Genomic DNA, 10,343 nt, shown 5'->3' on the forward strand with positions numbered 1-10,343 from the left:
ATTAGTCAAGTAAGTCATTGTTTGCGGTTGGTTGATTCGTTGCTGTCTTATGTTCTTGAAGAGGACCAAAATGACATCACCATATTGGGGTCAAGTTACATGTATCTGGCTGTAGTTGATCAGACCAACATGAGCTCAGAATGCTCTACCACAGGTCCAGCACAAATAATGCCTATGAACATTCTGGGTGGAGAGAGCTCTAAATTTGTGCATCTCACTTCAATCTACTGTAATTTTTGCCTTGTTCATAAAGCACAGCAAGCACCTTCTGTGATGTAGGCATGCCATCTTTGGTGGTTGTGGGCCAATGTCTCCCGTGTCTCACAATTGATTCCAGAGTTTCTTGTATCCTGCACCTGCAGTCCACCACCTCTCTGCTAAGACTTCATCTATAAGTCCTCACTGAATTCTTTGGAATTCAAAAGTCTTTAAATGTTGTTTTCTTTCACATTATTGTGCTCATCATATCAGGTCATGCCATGGTCTACCATTTCTGCTCCTATTCCCATGAACTTTCCAACACACTTTTCAACACAATGTGGGCAAGGCAAAATGAATGACACTCACTTTCCTGTGATAACAACTTGGAGCTTGTATATACAATTGGCAAAGCTTTTTCCCAGCCTAACAAAATTAATTTATGGCGAGTCAATACAGAGTCTAATTACATACTGAGAGCTGGAAGATGGATAGGGAAAGAAGAGGGGGGAGAGAGCAGCCTGTGATGGAAACCTGTAATGAGATGTCACTGGAGCCCACTGTAAATCATTATTAAGTACATTTCAACTTTGTTGGCTGTCACTGGCCCTTCTACCCTTAATGAGCTGGGTTTTTGTGCCCTGGGGTTAATGTCATTTCATGGAATGTGTTTCTTATTCTGCATCTAGCTGGCTTCTTGGTTGGCCTGAGGATTGTCCAAGAGACCTGATCTACCTCTGAGCAGGTTTTCTAGAAAACCTGAAAGCATTGGTGAAGGGCAATAAAATTGAAAATCAGAAGCCTTGGATGGGAATCCTGACTCTGACACCTGCTGACTGTACGACCTTGGGTAAGTCATTTGACATCTCTAGAAATGTTTCCCTCTCTACAAAATGATTCATATTAGTAGACACTACAGCTTCCCTCAGTCTGTACGTATCACTCAAGGCCAGAAATATGCCCAATATTAGAGAAAAACACCTTTTGGGGTAACCAATACCTAAACAGAAGTAGCTAAGTCTCTTTGCACATGCCCCTTTGCCTACACCCTCTGTGTTAACTACAACCTCTACTCTGGAGGGAGATCTCTTAGCTGTGGTAGAAATCCCCATCTATGTAGAGGGGGAACATCCTTCAAATCCCATGAGTTAAGGACTGACTAAGGTGGGGGAAGGGAAAATGAAAGAAACAAGTCTGTATTAAGCACCTATTATGTGCCAGACTGTATGGTTTACAGATTATGTTCGAAAGCAGCCCTGACTGCTTAAAGATCTGATAAGAACAGCTAAATTCTAGCTGTCTGAGTGTATCCTCAAATAATATCTGTAACCTCAAACCAACTCAACTCCCAATGTGCACCATTGTCTCAGAACCCAAGAGTCCTTTGAACCCAGTACCAAGACAGCCTCTTTATATCCCAGCTGCCTAAAGCCTTAAAAGGCAGCAGTCTGCTCTGCCTATCAAAACAATTTTCTGGCCACTCCCATCTTACTTTGTCCTAGAAAGCTGACACTGAAACACACCAGTGTTCAAACCCTGACTCTGGCTCTTCCTAACTGTGCTGTTCATTCACCTGCAGGATAGATATACTGACTCCTGAGTGATTCTCAAGAGTTTATTACGAGTTGTCAAATTTTACCTTCTGCCTCCTTCCCTTCCTGGCTCCATCTTGGTGCTCCCCAACTCAACATCTCTGGCTATTTCTTTCTCCCCCTTTGCCCTGACTTTAGACAAACTGTAATCATTCCTGTAACCTATTCCTGGTATCCTCTGCTCCACTGCCCGCCCCCCCCCCCCATATTCTTGATACCTCTGCACCTGCCCTTGGCTCTCAGCTGCCTCCAATGGCCACATGCAGAATGCCCTCGCCAACCCCCAACTCAATGCACGTTAACCCTTGGTATACTGAGAAGATTGGCTCAGAATGAACAGTATCCCCATAATGCCAAACCTCAACTATCCCAAGTCAGTCATTTACGTTCAATCGCTTTCCCAGCTAAAGTGAGCTCCTGAATTGAATGAAACTGTCACTTAGACAGATGGAAATCTTGGCACTACTAATGCTGTATAAAGTAGGTGGCAGCAACATTGTGACTCTAGGTTTCAGTCAGACCGATCAGCTTAGACTGGTGCTCATTATCAGTCATTTCTTTCTATTCCTTAAAGCAGGACATTTGCTAGTGAACACTTGGTTAATCTAGAAGGCATAATGATACAGACAAATGATCACTGGACTTGTAGTCAGAAATCCTGGGTTCTAACCTTTACTTTGCATGACCTTGGGTAAATCATTTCACTTCTCTCAGATTCAATTCTCATCCCTATAAAATAGAGGAGCTGAATTAGATAATGCTAAAGGTTTCTTCTGACTTTGATAAAATAAATTGATGATGATAAATCTTTACATAGCATTTTAGGGTTTGCAAAAGTGCTTTTAAAATGTCTCATTTTATGCTTACAACAATCAAAGGAGGTAGGTGCTAATATATATATACATATATTACAGATAAAGAAACTGAGGGGCAGAGAGGTTAAACAAGTTGCCCAGAGTTGCGCAGCTGACAAGTATCTGAAGTTAGATTTGAACTGAAGTCTTCCTGATTCCCATGTTTTATTCACCATGCTACCTACCAGGTAAGTAACACAACCTTTAACTAAATGTTGCCCTGCAAATTCCTTCCTTGGTCTCATAAAATCAAGCTCTGAGACAGAGAAGACCTTCAAGTTCATCGTGGTGTTGGTTATAAAATAAACAGTCCCTCATGACATCACCTTCATCACCAAACATGGTTTTAAGCTATTTCATAAACTAATCAGAAAATTGTTGGCTGTGTCTCTATTTCCTTTATGGGAGATTTGAGGAGGGAGTACAGCCTGAGAAAACAGGAGTGGAGTTTGATCTAAATAAAGTCCATTCTTGATTTGCAATTTCTTTAGAATCTTTCTTCCCCACTTTGGAAGAAGTGGATTTGATTCTATGGAGAACTAATGAAAATCAAGGGAAAGAGGTTTTCCAGAGCTTTAAGCACAGCTGTAGGCAATGTGTCCCAGGTACCCTATCCACAGCAAAGGTCTGTTGTTGAGTCCTAGTAACATTCCCTTCATGTTCTAAGATTCTCCTTGAATCCTAGATCATAAAAACCCATCCAATTTTAATTTCTGATTATGGGAACAGTTAGTGGATAGAGCACCAGCTCTGGAGTCAGGAGAACCTGAGTTCAAATCCAGCTCAGACACTACTAGCTGTGTGACCCTGGGCAAGTCACTTAATCCTGCTTGGCTCCCCCCTAAAAAAAATCAATTTCTGTTTGCATTCAATGCATCAAATGAGAGGCAGAGTTACATGAGGGAGAGTGGGCTGGATTTGGAGCCAGGGAATACCTGGGTTTAGATCCCATCTCTGATACTTACTAGTGACCCTGAAGATATCCCTTAACCTCAATGAGCCTTGGGAAACTTTCCAAAACCAATCTCCTAAACTATTAGTGCAAGTAATTCCGAAAGCTTTGGAAGGAGAGTAGTGACATGCAAGTCCCTGTGAGCCTCAGTAGAGCTTTGCAAGCCTGAATAAAACACGTGAATCAGACTTCTGCTCTCGATGAGGTTACTCTCTACTTGTAACGTAGTGCTTCTGGCATAAGTTTTCTATTTTCACCATGCATACACCACCCTACCTCCTCCCCATAACTCCATGAGCCTTCACTGTGTCTCAATCCCCATCTATCACTTACAGGCTCAGGCTGCTTTATGCATAGATGCAGTTCCATGGAGGAGGGAGATAGGAGCTCCATGCTAGATAGTAGCCAATCACAGTCTTGGAAAAGAACATTTCTGCCCTCTCTTGGTTGTAAGAGAGGCAGCTTATGGCATGGTGTAAAATTGCCCAGGAGACAAGTGGCAACAGACAGATGTCTTGGCAGGCAGACAGAAAATAGTATGAGTAGAGCAACAGGCAGTGAACAGAGGTCCAGGCTGTCAGTCAGCAGCAGGTGGTCAAGCAGCAAGTCATAGAGAGAGGCAGCTAACAGTACTATAAGAGGCCATTCTACAGCTGTTGGAAAAACTGGGAGAACTAGGGAGGGCGTGCCATCTTGGAAGAACTGGGACTATGCAATAGGAGATCAGGGAAAGAACAGGAGCCTAGCTCCTGGGGAACTTTGAGCTGAGGAGGTTTGATAATAAGGAATAATTCCAGGTGCTGAGAATCAGGGTCACAATGTTGATCCTGAGGCATGTAGAGAGTCATAGGAACATGGATTTCAAAACTGAAGAGGATCTTGGCTTGGACTATCCAGGATTAGGCCATCTACTCCAGCCAGCTCATTTTGCATATGAGGAGGCTAGTCCCAAAGGGAGATTTGTCCAGGGTCACACAGGTGTAAGCATCAGACACAGATCTGAGGGGGGTCAGGAGGATTGTAGGGGCAGTGTGTTTTTCACTGTATTTTAGAGTCTTTATCTCTCTTTTCTCCCCTGTCCTGTGGCTGGAATGACCCCCTGCCCTGGAATAAGACTGAAATTGAAACTATAGTCTGTATCTTAGCAGGTGGAGGACAGCAGAGCTAGAGGAGTCAGGCCTGGTATTGGTGTTTCTTCCCCACCCCATCCCCCAGGAATAGATGGGAGATCTGCAAGTTTCTGAATTCATCACTACACAGTTGGAGAGACAGAGTTCATTCCTCTAACATTTGGGTTCTCAATTTTATCACTATGCAGCTGTTGTCATCCCGTCCCAGTGTCTGGAGGAGAGAACCCAGGGATTATTGACAAAGTAAATAGAGCCAAAACAACAACAGGCCACCAGGGGGCAACCGGAAACCAGGGACAGGTGTACAGCTACTGGGGAGAGAGCTTTTTGACCACCTTCTCCCTAGGGGTCCAAATGGGTGCAGTTTATTGAGTCTTAGAGATACCTAGGACTGCCATTTTAGTTTGGATTGATGCTATCAGAGCAGACAGAGGATGTGAGGATATAATTCCACTGTCCTCTGTCTTGATCAGTTCACATCAAGAGTATTGTGTTCAGTTTGGGGCACTACATTTTAGGAGGAATATCAACAAATACCCCCAAGCAAGAAGCAGCATGATATACTTTATGAAAAGCCAATCTAAGAGCAAGGAAACCTGGGTTCCAGTACCACTTGTAGCACACGCTGGCTTTGTGGTCCTGGGTGAGTCACTTAATTGCACAGTGTTCCTAGATGACTCTTGACTATCCATTGCATAGAAGGTACCAACTTGTAGGGGAGGAGTCTGTGCATCTGGGAATTTCTTATACCATGAAATCACAGGTCCCCCGGTCCCTACTGACAAACTGTAACAAATACAGAGGAAGATATTTTAGAGAGTATATTTGGTATGCATCAGTGGAAAAAACCAGGGATGTTTAATGTGTATAAGCAGACGGGATAACTACTCATCTTTCTTAGGGTAGTGGAAAGCAAACACACTGTATCTTGGTCTGAAGGCAGAATCAGGAGATGTTGGGAGAATAATTATAAATGGAATATTATAAATAAAATGGTCATTTGTGTTTGTCTTCACTTCATTAAATGATTGATAACAATAATCACGTTAACAATTGTATGGCACTCCAAATTATGCAGAGAACTTCAACCACAAACTTTAATCTTAGCCTCACCACAACACCATCAGATAGGTACTACAGATATTATCATTCCCATTTTACAGACATTAAAAAGGCCATATATACTCTATGCAACTCCACTTAAATAAATAATGAAAACAAGACAGAGATTTTTTTTGGTTTTTCGTTTTTTTAGAGATTTTGTAACTTTGCTGTGATCACACAGCTAATTTCAGAGGCAGGATCTGAGCTCAGGCTTTCTTGACTCTATGTCCAGTATTCTGTACACAACATGGTGCAACCTCCACTCTCTCCAAATATGTGTGCATCTAGATCCTTCCTAAAATATGTAAGCTCCATCTAAGCATTGTATGGGCCCACAATAATCAGAATGGCATTCTCAGTATAGTAGATGTTTAATCATATTTGTCTCATTGATCTAAACTTAAAGCTTTCCATCTGTTAGCAAAGAAGCTGTAACTTCCTCAAGATTAGAGCTGCCTGATGCCCAGTGACAGAAAATCTCCCCATATACACATTTCCATTTCAATTCCCAGCCCCAAAATCTCTCCTACCCTACCTGACAGTCTTCCCTTGGTCACACTGGGTAAAAATCTTTTACTTTGAAATTCTTTTTGATTCGTAAGTCCCTTCCAAAATGTAAGTACCACTGGGAGGGGCCTTCATGGGAACTCCTTTAGTCAGATTTCTTTCCTTTCTCCTAACACCTGGTTGAGGAAATGAAGAAATTTGTTAGGGGGAGGAGGGAGGAAGACAGTTTAGCAGAGTTTTTTCTACATAGTAGAAATCATAAGTGTTGATTAGGTACAGAAAAAAAAAAAAACCAAGACCATGGAATTTGTAGCTAAAGGAAGCTTAGAGAGCATAGAATCATAGATTGAGAGCTGGGAGGCAGGTTGGAGATTATCTTGTTTAACCCCTTATTTACACATGGGGAAACTGAGGTCCAGATCATTCTTTCCTCTCCACTGGGTTAGACTGCCTCTTGCCTTCAGTGTTACCATGTTAGCCAAGGGCCCTCCCTTCTCGAAATTGATGGGAAAAGTCTCTCTGAACTCTCTGACATCCTCCTAGAATATTCTCCCACTCACCTCCCAGGAATGTACCAAGGGACCTGCAAATTGTGTGTGGGAATTTAAATGGATTGAGCATGTGCTTCTCCTTTTAAGAATAAAGCAATTTTAACATTATTGAAACATTATGCAAGAGCTATACGGCAATTATGTTCCGAGAAGAAAATGAACATCATTAGGTGCATTGTTTCTAGCAAACAAAAGTGTGTGACTGACAGACAAAGAAGCCCCCAATAGCCCAGCCAAGAGGTTTGAAAGCTCCAACGTGGGGGGAGGAGTAGAGGAGGGGGTCTAAATGATTCTCAGAGCCCTCTGCTTTGGGAGCCAAGGTGGGAGCCTTGGGACTACATAGGTAGGGATGTGGGAAGTGGGAGAAAGACATAGAACCCTAAATAAGCCAAATGCTGTTTCCTTTTCACTTGATTACCCCAGTATCGTGCACATCCAGAGCCCACCATATTTCAAGTGTAATTTCTAGAGGCAGTATAGTGTTATTTGAGAAAGAGTGCTGGACATGGAGTCAGGAGAGACCTAGATTCAAGTCCTGACTATGACACTATGTACATAGCTGAGTGAGACACAGGGTAATTTATTTGTTTGAAGCCTCAGTTTCCTTGGAAGCAAAATGGGTTAACAATTTCTGTGTTTATTCCTCACTGGATTTTTATGAGGAATACACTTCATAAACTTAAAAGTAGTAGAGAAGTATGAGTTATTATGTTCATCTAAGAACACTAGACTTTTGGGAGTTCTAAATAAATTAGATCTTTTGATTGTAACCCAGAGGAATGAATCAAGGGCTTCTTGTACCTTGGGGTGGCTTTAGTCCTCAGGTTTAGAGTGGGGGCTGTTTATCAATGTTGTTATTATTGTTAATGATAATTGTTAATTAATAAAAATGTGCTTAATGCCACTGCTCCTCTTACTTGCAATCATTAGTACATCTTAGTTTTCTGGGAACCCAGAAAAGATGGAGGTGGTTCAGGGCAGAAAGAAAGGTATGAACATGGAACTCAGGCTATTTCAGCTTTCTCCCCAGTCCTGTACCTGCACACCCCTTCCCAATCTTTAGGACTGATTCTGCCACAATTTTTCCTACCTCCAGCCTCACTTGAGCTGTTCCATGTCTAGGGGAGTGTCCCAGGGCTGCCTGCCCCCATCCATTACTAGCCCCCTTGACATGTTATACTATATATAACAGAGTCAAAAGAGCACTGAGTAACAGTCAGTAGATCTGGGTTCAAGTCTGAGTTCTCCCTAAGTTCCTGTGTAACACCAGGCATGTCATTTCCCTTCTTGGCCCCAGAGATTACCCTTTCACTGCACAGAGAATTGATGAGCCCTTCCAGTTGTATTATTTTAGCATATGAATGGGCCACAGCATCCTGGCTGTCTTAAATGAATTCCATAATCATGCAATCAGCTATGAGCACTATGTTCAATTCTAATGTTAATGACCATAAAAGATTATTAAAAGAATGATAAAATGAAGTCCCTGGAGCACAGCAAAAAGATAGCCTTGGAATAGCTTTTCCTGCCAGTACAGGGGCTTGTCTAGGTCTGCTTCTTTTCCGACTGTATAGTGATCACTGGGAGGAGGAACAAAGCTGCTTTTTAACCAAACAAGAGAATACATGCTCCCACCCTAGGAAAGCTGGGAACACTAGGTTCATTCAAAATTTCTCCTGGTCAGCACTGGACACTTTCTCCAGAGACACTCATTGAGGGCCCCCAGCAGCGGACAGAGACCTAGTCTGGGAGTTAGGACAGAGTCTGGCCTAGAACCCAGATGTCCTTTATTTGCTGGGTGACTTTGAGCAAGGAACTTTCCGATCCTCCTTTTCCTAAGCCTCAGTTCCCAGCTTGTCAAATGAAGGGAATGTACTAGAGAACCTCATCAACAATAGAGACATGATTGTGAAGTAAGTTGAGGAAGAGGAAATTTGATCAAATTGGTAATATAATGAAACCTAACAGTCATCGTGAGAGGGAGTTTAAAGCACATGGTGGCTGGTATAATGGAAAGAGAACTAGATTGAAGTCCATGGCCCTGAGTTCAAATTCTGGCTCTATTACTTACAAACTTACTATTCTGCTACTGTGGGCAATTTTCTTACCCTCTCTGTCCCTCAGTTTCTCCATCTTTGAAATGATTTAGTAAATTATTTATAAGGTCTAAATCCTTTGATTAGAACTCAAGCTCCCAAAATTCCCTAAGTGTTTTAGAGATGGCCTGTACAACATTTATTTTGTAAGTTACAAGGACTTGAGAATCTGATATAAAATTTAATATTATGAATTTGAATAAGGATGAATGTACTGTAGTCTGCCCCAGTCATGTTATATCTGAAACATCACATTAAGTTCAAGGTATACCATTTCAGGAAGGAGGCAGATAAGCTAAATAAGCCAGATTGAGCATGTAGCTGAGAATGACCAAGATGGTGAAGAACTTTAATATCATGCAACAGTAAGGGACAGCTGGAGTAATTTAGGAGGAAGGGAAGAAAAGGGGCATGTAACTGCTGCCTCCAAATATGCGAAGTGCTGTGATATAGAAGGATTAGTCTTGTTCTGCTGGGCCACAAAGAACAGAACAGGGAGCAATGGGAGGAAGCCGATTCATCCTCATTGGAGCTCTTTAAGTAAAGGCGCTTGTCAAGTATGATATAAAGATCCTTAGAGAGACAAGTGTTGGATAAATTGGTCTCTGAGGTCCTTTTGAACTCTGAGGGTCTGTCATTGTGTGAGGCTTTAAAGATTCTATTAAGGGTAGAAACTGGATAGTCTTTTTTCTGGGCACAGTGGATAGAGTGCTGTGCCTGGAGCCAAGAAGACTCATCTTCATGACTTCAAAACTGACCTCAGACATTTACTAGCTGTGTGACCCTGGGCAAGTAACTTAACCCTGTTTGTCTCAGTTTCTTCATCTGTAAATGAGCTGGAGAAGGAAATGGAAAACCACTCCAACATCTCTGCCAAGAAAACCCCAAATGGGGTCACAAAGTCAGACATGACTGAACTGGTCTTTTAGTGATTTAGGAGAGTGTGGGCTATTGATTTTGGGGTTGGGGAAAAGGGATAAGAATAGTGTTACCTCATCCACAAAACCTTCCCTGCTCCTCTCAGCCCCTCTCTCTAAACTCTCAAAGTATTTCATTCACACCTTTCTGACAGCACTGATTACATTCTATTTTGTAGGTTGACTTTTACCGTCCCTATCTTATCTCCCCCCTCCCTCCCAGATTGGAAGCTGTAGGAGGGCAGAGATTTTATATTATTCATTTTTATGTCACCCTCACTCACTCCTGAGCACAAAACCTGAAAATAAATGCATTTTCAATTTGAATTGCTGAAGGGGAAATCCTTTTAAAAGACATGTAATTTAGAAAGTAATGAAAACAACTTCAGCCAATTCTTCACTCATGCAACAAACATTTATTGTTCCTGAAAGGTGGCTTGTA

Source organism: Notamacropus eugenii, chromosome 1, assembly GCF_028372415.1.
Source record: "Notamacropus eugenii isolate mMacEug1 chromosome 1, mMacEug1.pri_v2, whole genome shotgun sequence".
In the NCBI taxonomy this organism is placed as follows: Eukaryota; Metazoa; Chordata; class Mammalia; order Diprotodontia; family Macropodidae; genus Notamacropus; species Notamacropus eugenii.